Source organism: Anguilla anguilla, chromosome 19, assembly GCF_013347855.1.
Source record: "Anguilla anguilla isolate fAngAng1 chromosome 19, fAngAng1.pri, whole genome shotgun sequence".
In the NCBI taxonomy this organism is placed as follows: Eukaryota; Metazoa; Chordata; class Actinopteri; order Anguilliformes; family Anguillidae; genus Anguilla; species Anguilla anguilla.
In genome coordinates this window covers 15,213,079-15,233,681 of record NC_049219.1, presented here as the reverse complement: position 1 = coordinate 15,233,681, position 20,603 = coordinate 15,213,079, and the positions used below count along the sequence as shown (strand labels likewise).

Here is a 20,603-nt window from a genome sequence, read left to right as displayed (position 1 = left end):
GGCAAATATTAGATTCCACCCCCCCCCCCCCCCCCCCCCCACAGTAATCTTTATCCCTGTGCTGTATTCTCTGTGAATCCTTCAACATCCTTTGAGTGCCTTTCGAGAATAAAGGTATTTAAGGAAGTCTGAATTAAGAGGGAGGGAAAAATAGAAGTCCCATGTGAGCCCACACTAAACCTGTAAGATACTGAAACAAGCCCCACTGCCTCTGCGTTGTCCTTCCTCCTCAGTCCCAGTCTTTTCACTGCTAACGGCTTGGTCTGAATACGTGCCTTTGCAGTCAGACCCCCAGATTAGGGTACAGTGGGTCGGACAATCAAAGCACACAGGGGACGCTGGTGAACTGTTTAAGCTTCTTAACTGTGGGAAGGACTGCGCTGGCAGCGTAACCGTTCAGTGTCCCGGGTTCCGCAGTGCCATTGGCTGTCACCCAGAACAGTGGACACAGGTCAGACGCACTGCAACAGGCAAATGCTTCCCTGAGATTCATGTTACATGACATTGTTTATGTGCCGAGTTTCACATGCCTGCTTCCCGGGTCATTCACACAGTTCACATTTCAAAGTAAGTTCAGATCAACAAATCACTCACTTGTGTAGCTTGGGCGTGTGGGGCGAACAGTTCTGCTTTTGAAAATTTTTTTTATTACTTTGGCCAAGGGCAGAATGCAGTGTCCCCCCACCTAGGAGTCAAACCCGCAACCTCTTGGCGGTAGCACTGCTAAAAGGAGGAGTGGGCGAGCAGGGACAAGGGGGTTTAATGACAAGCTGTAATGGCGTTTCTGTCACTCTTATTCTAATCTAAATAAATATTCATATAGACACCCCCGCTCCCGCCCCGCCCACACCCGCTTTCCTTTTGGGGTAAAATATTGATTTCCCTGTCCCCGCATCAGAAGGCTTTTGTAGTTGCATCCTTTAAAGGAAACACAGAAAGGGTCAGGTGCACATGCAGTGGAGGAGGAGGAAGAGGAGAAAGAGGAGGAGAAAGAGGAGGAAGAGGAGGGTCATTAAGCAGAGGGCCAGATGCTATGAAGCTGCAGGCGGGGAGGTTTCACACTCTGGGCGCTTCAGAGGCTGTGATGCTACGCCGCTGCCTGTGTCCTAGCAACCGAGAGAGGCTCCCGCATTGGCTGTTTCCTGCTTGAGCCGTTGGAGTGGAGTGATGGCCGGGCGGGTGGCTGGCGGTGGTGTAGCCCTGTGCCGTGGCGGTACAGCACCCGGACCCTTTGGATAAAAAAAACCGCCGCGTTATCACAGTCGTTATGTAATCACAACAAACACACACACACACACGCTCCCACTCAAATATACAGGCACACATTGACACACACACACACCCCAGCACGTAAACGGGCACACAGTAGCACGTATAAACACCCACACAAGTGCATATAATCACACACACACACACACAAAATCAGTACCCCTGATTTTAACCTTCATAAGGTCTCCTGAGGGAATAAGAGATTTACTGCTTCTGTGGTAACTGCATTATTCTACCCTATGCCAGTTTCCTCTAAGTATGTAAATAATGTTATATAAGCGCAGAAACATGAATTATGGATGTAAATTCATAAAAATTTAAATGCAAATAAATACACAAGTTAGAAGTCTTTTGTCTCTCGTTAAGAATATGCATAAACAAATGCCTCGATAAGCGTCTTATGCCGTAATATTGTGTGTCGAGGGAGTTGTGGGAGTTTTTGGGGGAAAAAAAAATCAGTGTTTGGACGTGGTACCTTTCAGGGTTTTTGTGTGTGAGGAAGCCTATTCCCATGATTCAACTCTGTGAGTTATTTCTTTGGCAGAAGTAATGAGGGTTTCATCTGAGTAAGCATACGCTGTGATTCAGTGAGGTCAAGGTTCACTTCCTTGCCCACTCTAGTGATTCGAGAAGGCACAGAATTGTCCAGTGTTTCACTGTAGTGCTCATGGGAGTTGGAGTTTTTTTTTTGTTTTTTTTTTTGTTTGTTTGTTTTTTGCACTAGCTTTAGAATTCATTACCTGTCAACTCCAGGCCATGTAGCATTTTCCCTCTTGAACTCATTGCAAGGACAGGAACAAAACAAGCCCTTCTTCCCATTGGCTCTTACAGACACGCAGCCCCTGCCCTGTGTGCTGTCTCTGATTTCTGTGCTGTAATGTGCGTGTATTCAGGGCGCTCATTCTCTGTGGAGATGCTCTGCGTTGTCAGGTTACGGGTTCAGTGGTCAGGTGGTCTCCACTCAGGCAGTGTGAGGAGGCAGTTTTCCAGTGCATCAGCATCCACACACACATGCATGCACACACACACACACACGCAAACACGCACACACACACGCACATGTACTCACACACACGCACATGCACTCACACACACACACACACGCACATGCACTCACACACACACACACACACGCACATGCACTCACGCACACGCACACTCACTCACTCACTCACTCACTTACACACAGACACACACACACGCACACACGCACACACGCACACACACACAGAAGCACGCACACACACACACACACACACACACATGCACTCACTCACTCACACACACACACACACACTCACACACACACACGCACGCACTTGTACGGTGAGTCATGAAGCGAGAGCTGGAATCGGGTCGGCAGTCTGCGTCCCCTGCGCCTTGTGTGTTTGTGCGCAGACGCAGGCTGAGCTGCGCGTCACCGTGGAGACGCCAGGGCTCCCTGAAGGCAACACGCAACACGCAAATGAGCAGAGGGAAGAAAGGCTCTGCCAGGCAAGACCGCGGGATGCTGGGAAGGCTCTCACCCGAGACTCAGCCCACGTGAGCCATTTAAAAGGTCACTTCCACTCCAGATGAGAGACAAAGCGGGAGAGACTAAATTTATCTGGTTCTTCCCATAATGCCTTGGGGTCCGATCGGTAGCTTATTTTGCTCGGTTTAGAGCGTTATCAGATGGTAAACAGTCAGTTGGGCTGCTCCTGAAGGTAATTGGCTATTGACGTTGCTGTGATCGTGTGCTCTGAATTTCATCATCACAGAAAGGACGGTGACATTTTTCCCATAACAGTTCGTCTTTTTTGAATGCGAGTGTTAGTACGGTTTCTCAGTTTGTCCTTATCCTTTAGGACTGGAAATGGAATGGAATGTGAAATCGTCTCCTGTGTGTGTGTGTGTGTGTGTGTGTGTGTGTGTGTGTGTGTGTGTGTGTGTGTGTGTGTGTGTACAAGTGTGTATGGCTGTATGTATGTATGTGTGTGTGTGTGCGCGTGTGTGTGTGTGTGCGTGTGTGTGTGTGTGTGTGTGTGTGTGTGAGGTGGAGGCCCTGGAAAACAATGAAGCTCAGTATGTCTGGCATCCGTGGTCTCTCTGCACCTCTGGTTCCGTTGCCAGTCACAGAAGGGAACTGTTACCATAACAACAGGTAACCAGTAACAACCGGCGTTTATGATGACATTTAAATTAGCCCTCCTAATTACAGTGGAATAATTCCCCGCTCAGATCCCCCCCATTCTGGCCCCATGGTAAACAATGGAGGATTCAGACACGTGCGGCTCAAGATCATGGCAACTGTCACGCACATACACACATACACACACACACACGTGCATATTAACTCATGCACACACCCTCACACACATTCAACGCACGTACACACGCACACGGACACATACGCCTGCACGCACAAGTAACTCATTGATGTGATTGATTAGTAATTTTCAAGAAATCGATACAAGTAATTCCCTGTGGTACAAAATCTTTTGAAATCCAACAAGACACGTGTCTTGTGTTCATTGTACTTTCAGGAACCAAGCGTCTCATTTGCTTCAAGATAATCCAGATAATGACTCTAATTGCACAAATGATTTGCTTATTTTGACAAACAGGTGGTTTCTTGATTTTGTGTCCCCCCCCATTATGTTTTTTTATAATTCACATATACATTTTTGTGTTGAATCCCTGTTAGTCTGAACGTATGTTGGAGCAGTCAGAGCCACATTGCGGTAGTCTTCAGAGCAGAGTCCTCCAGCGTGAGCGCGGCTCACGGGTGTGCTGAGTACTGATTTAATGGCGGTCGCGGCCCGAGCGCTCGGGTGAAAACCCGCCGTCCAAACTCATTTGGCCCTGCGGTGCAAAATGGGGGCTCTGTCCCGGGGCAAAGTTTGTTTTGGCCGGGGCCACGCCGAACACCTGACCTGCCTTCTGTCCGCTAATTATAGACCTGGCCTCAGCAGGTGGGCCGAGGCGCGGTGCTTAACCCCGCTCTTAAATCACTGGCTGCTCGCTGCCGAGGGCCCCGCTCAACAACACAGAGCTGCCAGTGAGCAGGGGGAGGAGTGAGGTCCTCCAATCGAGCTGTGTGACCCACTGCAACCTCCCAGGGGCTCTCAATGTTTCTCCCCTTCTTACATGTACATACATATACACATACACACATACACGCACACGCACTCACACACATGCGCACACACACACACACACACACACACACACGCGCACACACACACATACAAACACACACATGCAGACCCACACGCACACGCACACACACGCACACGCACACACACACACACGCACACGCACACACACACACACATACAAACGCACACGCACACACACTCACACACATACATACAAACACACACACACACACACACACACACATACAAACACACACACGCACACGCACACACACATACAAACGCACACACACTCACACACATACGCCCCAGGACTGCATCTCAAGGGTGAATTTTACGAACTAAACCAAAAATAGTTTTTAGCCACGTGCTTTATCGCGTCACATGTTTTAGTATCTCTTTCTCTCTTTCCATCTTTCTCTCTCTCTATTGAGGTACTTGCTGCTCTGCCTCCTGTGCGTCTTGTCATGGCGGCCGTCTAAGTCACTCTGGATAAGCGCCTCTCCCAGATGGATGTCTTAATGCCGTATAAGAGGAAAATTACTTGAACAGGCTATTTACGCTTTTTAGATTTTACATTTTCCCATTACTTCTCCATACACATACTGCGTCGGAGTGATATTAGGGACACAGTGCGTGTTTATTTATAATATATGTAACATTACGGAAAAGCTTAAAATGATTCTTTACGCTCTGTCAGCTTTTATACCGCTGACTTTTGCACAAACAGATGTTAGGGCAAAGAGCCCCATTTTGTTATGTAAAGCAGAGCAAGGCTCTGAGCGATCAGGCTAAACCATTGAAGTGGTGGAAACAGGACAGCCAATTGGCTACGTTTCCAGATGCACTTGTGGAATAGATGGACTGGGGGGGCGGGGGGGGGGGGCTGTTTCAGTGTGAACGCCATGCCTTTCCTTTTGTGTCAAACATTTTGTGACGCGCTGCAAAAAATATATTTGCCAGTTAAAGCATAAGCAGTTGGCTATTTATCTCATTCTTGATTTTCTCATTAATATTAAAGCTGCTTTATTAGATACGTTTAGCAGTATCTTTCTATCGGATGTGGCCAGGATGAATTATTTACGGGGAATTCTGCATGGGTGCGTGTCCTCGTTTACAACAAACGGCAAGTTCAGGCAGGGCCGATCGTGCCCATCTCTAACTCTGCGCTTTGGGATTTAAGCTGTTTGCAGGGCAGATTCGATGGGTTGCCTTGTGTTACGACCTGACCTGCAGCGTTACCTGGAGGAGGCGGGGCCTAATGACAGACAGGGGTCTGAGCGCGTGGCGGTGCACGCGGGGGAAAGCAGCCCTGACAGCTGAGGCTGCAGATGAGACGGGGACGGGGGGACGGGGGGGGCGGGGAAGCTGAGGACAGCCGCGCTCACGTGTGCCGCGCGCGTTTGAAACCCGCGAGCGGCTCGGACCGGCAGGCCACTTTTCGCGGTCGTCCGCGCAGTAACCGGCTCACTTCTTCATTTATTTTCTTTTTCGTAAGTCCGGAGTGAAACGCTTTTGGGGTCGTGCTGGGAGAATCCTTCGTATCCTTGGCAACCTCGCCACACTGACCTGGCGAGCGCCAAGCGCTTCCTGTCTTAAATGAAGTCAGGTGTGATGCTGTGCCATTTTGAAAAGCTGTGTGTGTGTGTGTGTGTGAGAGAGCATTTTCGTTCTGACCCCCATTCCATGCTGTGAGAGCTCTGCTCACTGCATCAACCGCCACCCCCCCACTCTCTCACACACACACACACACACACACACACACACAAGCTCTCTCCCCTTCGCTGCAGCTAAAGCCCAGATGCGCCAATCCTGCTCAGTGGATGTGGGAATTAGTGCCTCTCAATCTGTGTGTCAGATCAGTGCCTGTTTTCCCAGCAGAGAGAGAGAGAGAGAGAGAGACGTGGGAGAGCAGGGCTGTGCCATCAGCCAGTGGCATTCAGGGGCTCTCCCTCTGGATGCTGCTACTAAATGCAATTCTCTCTCTCTTGCTTGCTCTGCCTGTCTCTCTTTCTCTCTCCCTCTCCTGCTGTCTCTTTCTCTCTGTCTCTCTCTCACTTGCTCTGCCTCTGTCTCTCTTTCCCTCACTCTCTCCCTCTCTCTCCCTCCCCCTCTGTTTCACAGAAGGGAGCGGAGCAGAAGGACTCTTAATTGACAGCTGTCCAAATCCCCTGATGAATCCTCCTGGTTTTCCACAGAGTAAGGAAGGAATTAATGGTTTAAAAAAAAAAAAAAACAATCCAGGCGAGGGTCAGCCACAGATCAATCAGAGGCATGGAGGAGGAGATATAAGGGAGGGGAGAGAGGGAAAGAGAGGGGGGAGGGAGAGAGACAGGCAGAGCAAGCAAGTGAGAGAGAGAGAGAGAGAGAGGGGGGGAGGAGAGAGATAGAGAGACAGGCAGAGCAAGCTAGTGAAATAGTGAGAGAGAGAGGGGGGGAAGGAGAGAGAGGGAGGGGGACAGAGAGAGAGAGGAAGTGTGGAGTACTCACAGAGGAAGAGAGGAGGTACTCTGTCAGCAGGAACATGAAGGGAGGGGGACAGAGAGAGAGAGGAAGTGTGGAGTACTCACAGAGGAAGAGAGGAGGTACTCTGTCAGCAGGAACATGAAGGCGAGAGCGGTCAGCTGCATTGGCCTCCAGTTGTCGCCGCCTCCCTTTGGGACTGGACTGGAAACGCATGACTTCAGGATGACGGTGTCTGGCATCGCACGGACAGGGGAACAGAGAGACAGAGAGAGGCCCGTGCCTCTCACAGTAATCTCAGAAGTAGAATGAAGCATGCCCCTTTTTCAGCTCATTGTCCATGATGCCTGGAATGAGACTATGGGACCATTTGGAGGCATTGGCCATTAATGCAGCCTGAGAGATGTGTTCTGCCCAACATTCCTTATCAGAAAATATTCACCTGAGACTGAACATGGCTCATTTTTTATACAGTTGTAAGAAGTAGATGGAATGAGCAGCAATTAAAAGCTGAAGTTTTAAAGATGCACAATATTATATTTTTTGAGCGGAGAGTGAGGTTTCACAAAACCAACAATGCGTGTGCTTGCTGTATGCCGTGAGTGACTCGGTGGTTTGTACCAAATACTATGTTTAGCTGTGAAGAAGAAAAAACCTTTTGATTTGTGGCAGTGATTGATGGCTCGCCCATTATTGATTGTAGCTGAACCAATTATGGGGGTTTATGAAACTCCACTCCCACGTCACTAATTATGTCCTTTGAAAGCAAAATGTGTCACAGCGTAGCAGCAAAGGCCAGATGTCTCCTACTCCTTCCTGCCTTGTACCTGATAGCAGTTTGAACTAGACAGAGGGGAAGGAGCCAAAATGGCTCTCGTTTCACGCAAATCACATAGAAAAGGAGTCACTCGCTTTGGATGGGCGGTGCAGGCTGAGTCGACTGTTGGGGACCAGATGGCCAGCAGGAGAAAATCCTCCCGGCTGGCTGTGAGAGTTGGTTGTGTAGCCGTTGGCTGGGAGAGCTGTGTAGTGATTGGCTGTGAGTTGGTTGTGTGGCGGATGTCTGTGGCAGTTGCTTGTGAATGGATGTGGCCCCATACTGTTTCCTCCTTCTCTACATGCAGAACCCCACTGAGCGTTTGGCTGAGCCCCCTTTGACCACTCAGCCAATCAGAAGGTGGGAGTGTTTGACTTGTGGAGCCTTTGATCTCGATTGGCAGGAGCGAGAGCAGCGCAGTCGGGGTCCTGCGCCGCTTACTGTTCGAAACTGCAGGGGGCGCCGTTACCCATTACCGGCTTATCTGTGGGAGCAGCCGTAAATTTAAGGGCTTAAGTGCAGATGCTGGCGTTCGGACTCAGACCCTGTGGGATTAGCTTGCGGTTTTTAAGCTACACGTTCACAAACAGATGCATCCCAGCACCAGCTCCATTCAGAAAGGCCGTCGGCGAGCTCGTACCGCACCGCAACTTGCTGTTACGTCTGCTGCTGGCGCGTGAGAGAGAAACCTTTGCTGTTTATTTTCCTTGGGCGCTGAATGTTACTGCTATAAACGAGGCTTCCTCATAGTTGACTTTTCCGTCCTGGCACTGGCTTGTGGCAGTCCCAGCTCGTCAGGGGGCCAGTTGGGTTGATGAGTCAAGACACTTTTGTTGGCAAATACCCCCATACCCCCCCCCCTCACCCCCACCCCACCAAGTCCCAAAGTACTGAAAAAAATCAATAGTTGCAGTCTGCACAATTCAGTAAAACATGGGCCCAGTGTGGTTATTTCCTCTTACATTTGGGATACAATCGGACCCCAGAGTTAACCTCTCATACATTCCAGGCGGATCTTAAAAGACGTGATTTCGCGCTCCTCTCCGCATTGCCTGCTTTGCTCGCCCCCAGCTCCCCGCCGTCTGTCTGCTGGCACAGTGCAGACGCCGCACTGTTCCCGTCTGCTTCAGAGCGGGGCGAGGGCCTTTTAGTGTCATGTGACTGCACAAGCCCCGCCCCCGGTCAGTCAGACCCGGGGCGGAATCACACCTGGAGGACCATCGACAGAGCAGGAATTATATTTTAAAAACAAACGTACACAAGACTGTTTCCCCATCAGCTACCCTATGCGCATGAATATACAGCAATGTACAGTAAATAATGATTAAATGAATGATAAATGATTATGAATGATAATGGTACTTGTTTGTACAGTGCTTATATTTCGGTTTATGGCAGCGTGTTCAGGTTTTCGTGAGGGTTCGGCTTCCTGAGGAACAAGCGCTTGAGTGATGCGTCTGATGGCCACAGAGAAGCCGTTAGCTTGAGCAGTGTTATTGGCGGTGATTAGGCGCTGATGAGGGGGTCTTCAGAGAGAGACTCTGAGTCCTGTGCGTGCCTCATGAAGCACAGGCCCGGGCCTTTTCCCCTGCCTGAACACGCAGCACACGGCTCTGCTGAACACGCAGCACACGGCCCTGCTGAACACGCAGCACACGGCCCTGCTGAACACGCAGCACACGGCCCTGCTGAACACGGCTCTGCTGAACACGCAGCACACGGCTCTGCTGAACACGGCTCTGCTGAACACGCAGCACACGGCTCTGCTGAACACGCAGCACACGGCTCTGCTGAACACGGCTCTGCTGAACACGCAGCACACGGCTCTGCTGAACACGGCTCTGCTGAACACGCAGCACACGGCTCTGCTGAACACGGCCCTGCTGAACACGCAGCACACGGCTCTGCTGAACACGCAGCACACGGCTCTGCTGAACACGCAGCGCACGGCCCTGCTGAACACGCAGCACACGGCCCTGCTGAACACGCAGCACACGGCTCTGCTGAACACGGCTCTGCTGAACACGCAGCGGTTCTTCCCTGTTCACGGTTAGTTCAGCACGGCGAGTGAGTTTTACACACATTCTGACAGATGCTGGCGTGTTTGTTTGTTTAGCCTACAGTCGCAGTGGACCCACCTTAATACAGTGGATTAGAGAGAGAGAGAGAGAGAGAGAGAGAGTCTGAGGGAGAGGGAGAGAGTCTGAGGGAGAGAGAGAGGGAGAGAGAGAGAGTCTGAGGGAGAGGGGGAAAGAGAGAGAGAGTCTGAGGGAGAGGGGGAGAGAGAGAGAGAGTCTGAGGGAGAGGGAGAGGGAGAGGGGGAGAGAGAGAGAGAGAGAGTCTGAGGGAGAGGGAGAGAGGGGGACAGAGAGTGAATATGAACCGGTCAGCTGTATTGGGATGTCTGATAAAAGCCCCTCCCACGCAAACACCACGGACACCAAACTTATATAACAGTTGCCTACAGCATGCGGGCGATCTGACCGTGCACATGGGCTGCAGTGTCACAAGGTGGCAGCGTTGAGCTTGCGAGTGAAATTCCCGGTGAATGTGGATTCTGGCAGAGAGAGACGCTGTGCAGAACTGGCGGTATAATCCCAGCGGCACTGCTGCTGTGATGAGCCAGCATTGTCCTTTTTGGCAGCGGCCGTCACCATTTCAGACTCACAACGTCGTCTTTGCCCTGACGAGCGGGGAGAGAAGCAGGAAGCCCGCGCTTCGCTCTTCACGCCGAGCGCTGTGCGCGCGCGCATCGTGCCGAAGGTCCCGTTTGAGCTAAGCGGGGTTCCATGCACATGCATCGACCCACACGGCTCTTTACCGGGGTGCTGCAAGATGCAGTGCAGCCCCCCAACGCCCTTCCAGAAAGTTCTCCGGTACTGCAGACGAACGCGCGACCGTACGGCCCGGCTAACGGCGCTAGCGATGTGTGAGAAGGCGCATCCACTCACCTGGAGGTGGGACGGTGCTGGCAGACTGCAGAGGACTCTCTCTAACACCACTTTCCTGACTGCCGCTGCCTCGGGGCAGCCAGATCCAGCCCACTGCTGCCACCTGGTGTCTGAGCGTGGTTGTGCGGCAGCTGAGAAATGGTGCAGGACTGTCAGGTGCTCTCTAGTGCTTCAGTCCCATTTATCTTTTTGAGTCGGTGGCTTTGGAGCGTCTATGGTGAGAGGCGCTGACGTGTGAACAGCATCGGTGTCGTGCTTGTAATACATTTTTTTGCGGGTGATCACGTCAACACTTGCGCCCCTGAAACACACTAACACGTACCCCTAGAGCGCGCATGCATTTTTCCCCTGTGACATGCCTGCACGCGTACCCCTTAAACACGCCAACATGCCTGCCACAGAAATACACCAACGATCGTCCCCTTGAAACACGGCGAGACACACGCCCCCTGGAGCACATCAAACATGCGTGTGTGCCCCGCGGAACATGCCAACACACACGCCCGCGGAACACGCCAGCCGCGCGGCCACACGTGTCGGGAGGGAATCCCGAGCTTCCGCAGCCTCCCCCGCACACACGCAGCGGGACGGGCGGTTTCCAGGAAGGATCAGCGCGGAACGTCAAAGGCAGCTCTGTGACCTTACGGGACGCACGGTCAGCGGGGGAGGGGGGAGGTCGCCGGGGGAAGGGTGGGAGTGGGGGGAGGGTTGGGGTGTTGTTCTATTTTTGGGATGGATTTCCATCAGTTTGTTTAGACCCAAGCCACAGTTGATGCAATGTGACCCCCACACTTCTGATGAACACTCTACTCGTGTGTGTGTGTTTTTTTAAACATGCATGTGGGGACTTCTCCACTTGCACACAGGCCAGGTCTTCTTTAAAGATTTATGAGTTTGTGGCCTCTCGATCCCCCGTTTTCTTTCGTGATCGTTTTTTTGGAGAGCTTTGGCTACTGGGGCCAGACTCTGTTGCCTACAACGCGCCGTTGCCCGTGGAAACACACCGCACGCGCCAGAGCTACACGCCCCAGTCACGCCGTGGCGCTCTCCAGCGTGAGCCGCCAGCTGGCACCGATCCCCCCCCCCCCCCGCCCTGCCCCCCCCGCACGGGAACGCCTCGCCGGACTTTCGCTTTCTACGCGGTCTCCGGGACGGACGTAGGCGCCGTCGTCGGGATGGCGGAAGCCCGCTTGAGCGTCATTAGCGCCTGATGGGATTTCCCCCAGCGCCCCGCCGGGCTCCGGCCTGAAAGGCCGTGTGGTTCCAGCTGGGAGCCGGCTGTGCTCCTCACTCCTTACCTTTGATCAGCCTGCGGTACAGTTTGACTCGCTGGGCACGTCTGGAGATCCTCCATTACAGCAGGAGAGTCTCCCACCGGCTGCAGTCACATGACACTATAGCTCTCAGTACAGAGTCAGAAAGTGGAACTTTTGACGTCATGGGTCCCATTGTGTCTGGCGTAAAGCAAAGCCCGCATTTGACAGGAAAAACATCATACCAACAGTCAAACGTGTGTTCTGTGTTTATTCAGGTTCCCTTTGTCAAATATTACATTTTGCCTAAAGATCTGAAACCATTCTTTGTATATAGAATAATAAAGGAAATTAGGATGGGGAAAGTACTTTTTCACAGCACTGTATATGGTCAAAATAATCATACCTCTTTTTACACTTTAACAGAAAATGCTGAGACTCATTAAGGCACAGAGGCAGAGGATGTGTTCTGTGGGAGAATTTTGCCCTTTGAAAGAGGCGTGACTCATTCTGGACACGCACGCAACAGTAGCCGCTGGTGCCTTGCTATCCCAGAAGCACCCTCTCCCGCGTAACAGGGCCTGATTAGCATGCTAAGCGCGCGGGAGCGAGGATGAGTGTGGTGGCGTGTCGAGCGAAGAGGCTGTGCGTTCTCCGCAGACCGCTGGCAGCTCGCTCTGAAGGCTGTAGAGAGAGCGAGGTCCAGCACTCCCCTCCTGGTTAAGGGTGTAGTACATTAGTACATGTGCTTATTTGCTGAAGCTAAACGCTAGCTTAGCCCCCCACTCCAGAATGTATATGAGCGCTATTATTACTCCCTGCCCTCTGCATACTGCTGCATGCTGTGCTCCCCCCTCAGCCAAGGTCTCCTGCCCCCCACCCCCCCACCCGAACCACCCAAAGCCCCGCCCTCGACCTGTCACTCCCAGTAGGCTCTGTACCCCCTCTGTGCCCTGCAGGGATGCCCCTTGTCCCGGTGGCCTCAGAAACACTGGTCTGGCTTCTTATTAATATGCATAATAATATGACAGTAGAATGGTGTGTGTGCCCTGCAATAGATTGGCGTCCTGTCCTGTATGTATTCCTGTCTCTTGCCCAATGCACACTGGGATGGGCTCCGGCTCCCCCCGCGACCCTGCTCAGGATAAGCAGGTATAGATAGTGGATGGATGGAATATGATAGTATTTTGAATTATTATTATTATTATTATTACTTGCAACCATTATTTTTTTCCCCTTATTCTCGCATAAAAAAATAATCCACATCAGGACTCTCTGTGTACCAATTATACACGCTTGTGTCTGTGCTTTTACCATCTGGGCAGTCGGTCATGTGTAAAATATCCAGTGACTCACTTCCATATGGAGGAAAAATAAATAAATAAATAAAATCCAGTGAGTTTTTTTTGCTGTTTGTTTAATTAAGAACCGAGAAGAAGAAGAAAAACATATCTGAGCCTGCAAATTGTGTTCTGGGAACGATGAATGAATATCACGGTCTGCTTATTTTGAGGTTAACACAAATCAAAGCTGCTATTGGCTTTATTGCACAGTGTTGTCTGAACCCTAGAGGACCCATGTGTGTCCTGCTTTTAATCCCATGTGAGCCTGAACCTGTGGGCCCTCTGGATGCCAGCAGTGGAGTAGAATAGAGTAGAATAGAATACAATGGAGTACAATGGAGTACAATGGAGTACAATGGAGTACAATGGAGTACAATGGAGTACAATGGAGTACAATGGAGTACAATGGAGTACAATGGAGTAGAATGGAGTAGAATAAAATAGAATACATTAAAGTAGAGCTGCATGTAGTGGAGTACAATAGAATAGTGCATTTACCAACTTCATTTTCACCTCACTGTGGTGAGATTTCTTATATAATGTTTATGGTAGCCTTGGGCATTCTGCGGTGGCTCCCTGAGGGGGGTTGTTGGGATTGATGGGAGGGTGAGTGGAGGAGTCGTTTATGAGGATCAGTGGTGCGGAGAGGGCGAGCAGAGGTGAGCGGAGGGGCTGCCCTGACGAACAGCAAACTCCTGCTCCTGTCCGCTTCTGTTTCCCGGGTGACCCAGTGATCCAGGAGCATTTTCAGGACTGGACCACCCATCACCTGGAGGGTTTCAGCACCAGGGAGAATGCCATCCAAACCTGCTTTCAGGACCAGGGACAGCACCGTCCCCACCCACCACCTGGAGCGTTTCAGGACCAGGGACAGTGTCGTCCCCACAGGATTAACCTAATGTACTAACACCAGCAGGCCTGATTAAGGCAGCTTTGGGACAGGGCTGTGTTTTGGTGTTGTAGTCTGGCCGGGCCCTGCTCCCTCCTGGGTTCCAGCAGCACAGCAGTCGGTGCGTAGACCTCAAACGGAACCTAAGAGGTGCAAAGACCAAGCCGCACTCAGAGAGTGTGATCCATGGCTCTGCCAGCACATCCCTGGCGTCCTGGCTACGGCACGTGCCGACGGTCTGCAGCAAGGTGACAGCGCCTGCTTTCCGTCTCAGCTGTGTCAGCCTGTTCCCTTTATACGCCTGCTGATGATGTGTAAAATTACCTTCCAGATCAGCCCCCGCCTTCCCGGCTCAGCTGGCCAGATATCGTCTAACAATAGTGTGCAGTATACCAATGGCGGTGGGGGTTGGGGGGCTGGTTTGCTAGGTGGGGTATGACTGTGCGAAAGAATGCAGCAGTGAACTTGCGTGTACTGCAGGAATATCGTTCTGTCCCCTGGTCTGAGGTCAGCGAGCCCGTGAGCCTTAAACGGTAATGTGATGGGAAACCGCGGACGGCCAGATACTTACTCATGCATGAGCTGGGAAAAGTGCACCAGCCTTACCATGAGTAACCGAGGTACAGTAGATGTAATGTGTGTGTGTGTGCGTGCGAGTGTGTCTGTGTGTGTGCGTGTGAGTGTGTCTGTGTGTGCGTGTGAGCGTGTATGTGTGTGTGTGTGTGTGTGTGTGTGTGTGATGGATGAATGTGCACATTCACACACACACAGCTCAGCGCTTGCAACTCCCTGCCCCAGCGTTTCTCCTTGAAGTTGAATCCCAGAGAGCTCTTGTTTTATATACACACATAAATGTGTTTCCAAACTCACAGATACCTCAGGCTGGCCTTCCCGCCAGGCTGTGATGTCATCAGTAATTAGTTTGTCTCGTTTGTCCTCGGTGCCCATCCCTGCTGCACGGGGGCCACTGCATCCCCCGTCTCAGATTCGGCTGTCCTCCGCCACGGGTCAGCACCGCCTCCACGACTCCCCCCTCCCTCCTCCGCCCTCATCTCCCCCCTCCAGGAGAGTTTGCATTGCATTCTGGGGCCGGTGGGGTAGGATTTGGGTTTTCATAGCAGTGCAAATAACGCCAGCACTGCAGAGTGGGTACGAGGAGAACAACGGGCACTGCACGTCTCTGTCCTGGCTGCTCAAACTGCGCATGCGCTGCGGCTGCGGCTGCGGCTGCGGCTGCGGCTGCTCTCACCTTGGCGTAGACTGCGGTTACTCCCTCCTGTAATTCTCCTGCTGCTCTGCCCTAATAAAACACTGACTCTGCTGCCGCTGGCAACAGCGAATCAGCTGCACCTGCACATCACGCAGTGGGGTTTGTGTGTGTATTTGTGTGTTCTGTCCACACGCCCTGATTGCCAATAAAGTTCTGAAAACAAAATTAGAGGCGCAGTTTATTCACAGCGCCTCCCTCCGGCTCATCATTTGTTGTCTTTTGATCCACATCAGTTATTTACACCGCTCATTTTCTGCCCCCCCAAACCCCCGCCCGCTCAGTTTTATTCGGTGATTTGGGTCTGGCGTGTTCCTCCCACCTCCCCCCTGGCGGTGGCGTCCCGTGCCGGCGCTGATCTGTGCGTCTGGCCAAGCGGCCGCTCTGCTTTATTAGGCTAATGGGCGCACGGTGCCAAGCCTCTCAACCGTGGCGTAGTCCGAAGGCCCCGCCCGGCGTGAGGCTCGCGCCCGTCCCGAGCGCAGCCCTGGCGCCCCACACCACCGCCCCGTCCCAAAACAGGAACCCAGGCCCCCGCATCACCGCCTCGGTCAGCGGCTACGGCTGTGCCAGCGACGGTCCAGACGCAGCGGGAATTTTCCGCAATGTTTCACGGTCACAGTCCTGTCTGCCCTCTCTGCATTCAGCAAGACAGAGTTGTGATGATGTCTCTCTGAAAAATAGTGCAGATAGGCAGCAAAAAATAGGAAAAGATGCAGCAAGATTTGGTTACATGTCTGAGTGGCAGAGCACTGATAAGAGTGTATTATTGCTGAGGTATTAAAAATAGGTGAGGGGGTAGTGGTGTGGGCGTGGCCTGGGGTGTGTGGCTGAGCATGACCTCATCCACGTGAGACAGTGTCATCATCAAACAAATCAGCTTCTTTCCATCCAAGCCAGCCACTCTGGCTGGTGCAAAGAATCTGATTCAGCTTCAGCATTGCAGTATGCAGGTTCCTACAGCAGGTGATAACAAGAATGCCTGTTTTATACACATACATGCAGGTATACTCTGTCCAGATAGCACGCTGTGAAGCCATATGGATTGTGCTTGGCTGCCATTGGCCTGACTCAGCAGACCCCTGCTAGGCCGCACATCCATCTAGTCTTACTGTAAAACATGCTTCTCTGACAGCCAGCACTGGATAATAGAGAAGGCCTTTCCGTTTGTCATTCTCTGTTAGAATGCTCACAGTTTGTCCTTCTGTTTTAACAGACACGAGTGAACTGGTGTGAGCTGCACAGAGATAATGGACAGCGAGAGGAAACTGGAGATTAGAGAGCCCTGGGGTCAGGTACGTGTGTGTGTGTTTACTCACAAGTGTATATGTACATATGTGTGTGTGTGACGTGTGTTGGCCATTCACATTCTTCTCTGTGGTGACCCCAAAAACAAGCAAATGAGCTGAGGTATTATCAGGTGATGGAAAGATGTGATGTCCTGGATGGTATACCTGTGTTGTGGGTCTGCAGTGCCCCAACATGATGTACATGATGTACCCTGAACCATAGACCATGCTGCCCTTCATCCAAGGTCCTCAGCTCCAGCGTTTCTTCCCTAATTTGTGTTTCGGTTCACCCTGATCTCTGTGGAATCTTTCATGGGATGAGCTGAGGTTTCTGGGGCGGTCCCTGGCGAGGTGGGGGGGGGGGGGGTGTGTGTGAGCGGCCAGCTGCAGCTCTGCTCTGCTGCGGTAATAAACACGTTGTCCCCCTCCCCCCCACCCTCCCCAAGGTCAGCGCGGTGCAGCGATCTGCCCGTGTCATCCAGGAGTGTATCTATCTGCAGCGCGCTGGGAGCTGAGTCAGCGCTTTTACACGGGGGGATGGGGGGATGGGGGGCGGGGGGGGCTGAGTTACTGTCCTGCTGCTTTGTGTTAAATCCCCTACAGAATCAGGGCTGCAGCGCTGACTTTCAAAAGGGGGGAGGAGGGGGGGGCGCGCAGTAGAGTTGGTGTTACTTTTCCATCTGTCCCGCCCCGCTATGACTGATCCAGCCCCCATCCCCCCCTGCCTCCCCTACCTCCTCACCCCCCGTACCCCCTCACACTGATGTTCTGCATATCCCGGGACAGAGCCTGCAGTCACACTCCTAGGGAATGAGTAATGCGCTTTGTCAACGCAAGGTTGTTTCACCTGTCCTCCCAGCATGCATTGCTGCAGGTACAGCAGTTTTGTGGCGCACGGCTGAGTTTGGGGTAGGGGTTTTTTTGGAAGCGCTCTGCTCAGTCAGATAAGTTGTTGGCGGTCACAAACTTACGTTGCCCTCCTGAATTTAAAGTGCTAAGTACATGCTCATGAGAGCACTTTTTAAAAAATGTTAGTCATGCCCAGAAATAGCGGGAATGTGAGTGTTCACATGATGGATAAACTGTGGAGAAATGACACCTCATACCCTCCCGCTGTTGCTATGATACACTCTGCTGTGGTCAGAGAGGCGGTATAATTTCCCTCCAGCAAAAAAAAAGAAAAAAAGAGAGAGAAAAAAGTAGCGTAGCCATCAAGTCTCGTTGCTCTACTGGACAGCCGGGCACTGTCAGACTGAGCTGTAAAATGTCCGTACCTGCAGGGGTACCCTCTCCCTGTAGGGGGCGGGATTTACCCGGTTATGCCAGCTTATGTGAATAAATGAATTGGCGTATTTATTTAGCGGATGGCTGATGTCACCTGTCTGCGTTACCCCCTCCTCCCCGGGGGGGTGGGGAAGGGTGCGCTTGCATCCGGCTCGAGTTTCACAAAGATCAGCTCACAGATTTCCATCAGGACAATGGAGGGATGGAGGGGCTGTGAATTATTAAAGAGGCGTGGCGGTGGTGGCGGTAGTCGCGGATGTGACTTGCGCAACAGGCGAGCGAGGGGGGGGGGGGGGGCGTCGGCACACAGGCCGAGCAGGCCAGCGGCGGTCTCCGCGGCGACCTGGCGGGCGAGGACCAGCGGGTCACGGGGTTCTCTGGCCCAGAGCGCTCGGCTGTCAGAGAGGCGGATGGCTGAGGAACGGGGATTCACTGCCACTTGTGAATGTTACTGATGCACTTCAGGTTCTGATTTCACCCATTCCAGTTCACACACGCACACACGCACACACGCACACGCACACAGACACATGCACACGCACACGCACACGCGCACACACACAAACTCACACGCACACGCACACGCACACACACGCACACACACACACGCACACACGCACACACGCACACACACACACATGCACAAACTCACACACACTCGGCTCTAAACAGCTGATATTTCGTAACGCTCACTTTGTTTGGCGTGCAAGCCTGTGGACCGGTATTGATTGCGGTGGTGCGTTGATATTGAATAGTTCCTAAATTAACTGAGGGTCGGTGTGTACTCGTTCCCTCCTCCCTCCCCAGTAAGTGCAGGGTGCCCCAGACCAGCCTGAGCAGAGAGGAGGAGAACACGGGCGAGAACTCCCTCCTCCTCCCCGTTCGCTCACACGCTGATCTCAGCTCAGCTTCCCGAACAGCAGCAGTTTCCCTGGCTGCTCGTAGTCTACAGAGAGGCTGCAGAGCTATGTGCAGCATTTTTTTTTTAAAACATTGCAGCGCTTGTAATACAAATTTTTTTCTACAAACAACACAAAAATAAGACAAAAAAATGACAGCATTTCAAAATGCGATTCCGAGTAATGTTGTATATATTATATGAGTAATGTTATACCGAGTAATGTTGTGTATATGAGTAAATAATCCAGAAAGTTCCGAGCCCTTACGGGACCTTGAGCCGCTTTTCTGATGATGCGGACAGGAAGTGGCGGTGAGGAAGCTGCAGCTCTGCCCGCGGCTAGCGCTCTCCCTCTGCTGCAGATCGATCCGCGATATCAAGTGTTCCAGAGACCTGACTCAGGGATAAAAAAGTTATAAGTCATTCAGTTCTGCGAGACCGCTCTGCTCTGGCCAGAGGCAGCAGGCTGCGGCCAACCTTGGGGTTCGAAGGTCGAAAGGTCAAAGGTCACGTTTAGCTTTCTTTTTGCTGTTGATAAGTGACACGTGCAGGGGAGAAGGGTCGGTGATTTTTCTCCATATCTCAGTCCTCACCCCAGTCAGTCCATGTGCTCCAACCTCTAAATCTTTTGCACAATCATCAGCTGGTGAATAATTTATGAAGGATTGCCTTTCCTGTGATACTATAAAGCAGCAGGTATGAGAGTTATTTAGAGGCGCTGCTTGCAAAATGGGATTAGCTTTAATCACGGCTGGGCCCTGGCACGCTCGCAGGTGTGAAAGGGATGAAGGAGAGGCTTCTGGGCTGTCTGTGTGCGGAGCTGTTACTGCGCTTCCATTGAAAAGAACGGCTCTGCCTGCATGTGTGTGTGAGAGAGATAAGCGCGCTGTGAACACGCGCATGCACACACACACACACACACACACACACACACACACACACACACACACACACAGAGTCACTGTCTCTGAACACATTGGTGGTGCATTCGTATACTGCATCCCTGTTCCCACATCTTGCTTTGCACACTGAAGGGTGCTTTCGCTCTGTTTTCTCAGACATGGGGAGTTTATGTATAAGGGATCTGAGTGCGGGACGGGGGCACGCTGTCCTCTCAGCGGCACCGTGCGCTCCCCTCGTGCGCTCCCCTCGTGCGCTCCCCTCGTGCGCTCCCCTCGTGCGCCCCCCTCGTGCGCTCCCCTCGTGCGTTTTCATGGGCCTTCCTTAGCAAAAGGGCGCTAACCGTGTGTAGTCTAATGAGCTGGAGCTGATGATACTGCTGCTGCTTTGGGGACCGGTCCAGGACTCTGGCCCGTGTGCTAATGAGAGCCTTTGAGCCTGTTCCAGCGGTGCAGAGCTTCAGAGGCCGCATGTTAGCTGGCCTCAAATGAGAATTGATCTCATCCCTCCCTCTCCTCCTGGTCTGGTCGCAGGTTTTTTAGACGTGTCCTCTGGTCCGGTGTGTATCTGGGGAGAGGTATGGTTATGGCGCGGGGTTAGGAGCTTGTTAGAGAGAGGAACGGTCTTAACCCCTTTCTGACTGAGACCAACTGAATGGCGTGTGTTTTCATGCAAACACATTATGGGCCCGTCTGCTTACTGACTGAAGAAGCCCAGCTCGCCGGAGACCCCATCGCTGCAGACTGAGTGTTTGTGCGCTGTCCATCTGTTTGGAGCGCTAGCCTCCAATAAGCTCGGCACCGTATAACAATAAACAGAGGCACTGTTACCCCCTCACAC

General features: G+C 52.2%; 1 long non-coding RNA gene across 1 annotated transcript; it reads right to left on the bottom strand.

The window, feature by feature from the left end:
- Positions 1–61: 61 nt before the first annotated feature.
- LOC118218815 lies at positions 62–10,723 on the bottom strand. Its single transcript, XR_004763554.1, has 3 exons — positions 10,641–10,723; positions 6,980–7,107; positions 62–1,229 (listed from the first exon to the last, which is right to left on the bottom strand). It is a non-coding gene; the product is annotated as an uncharacterized LOC118218815 (long non-coding RNA).
- Positions 10,724–20,603: the final 9,880 nt, after the last annotated feature.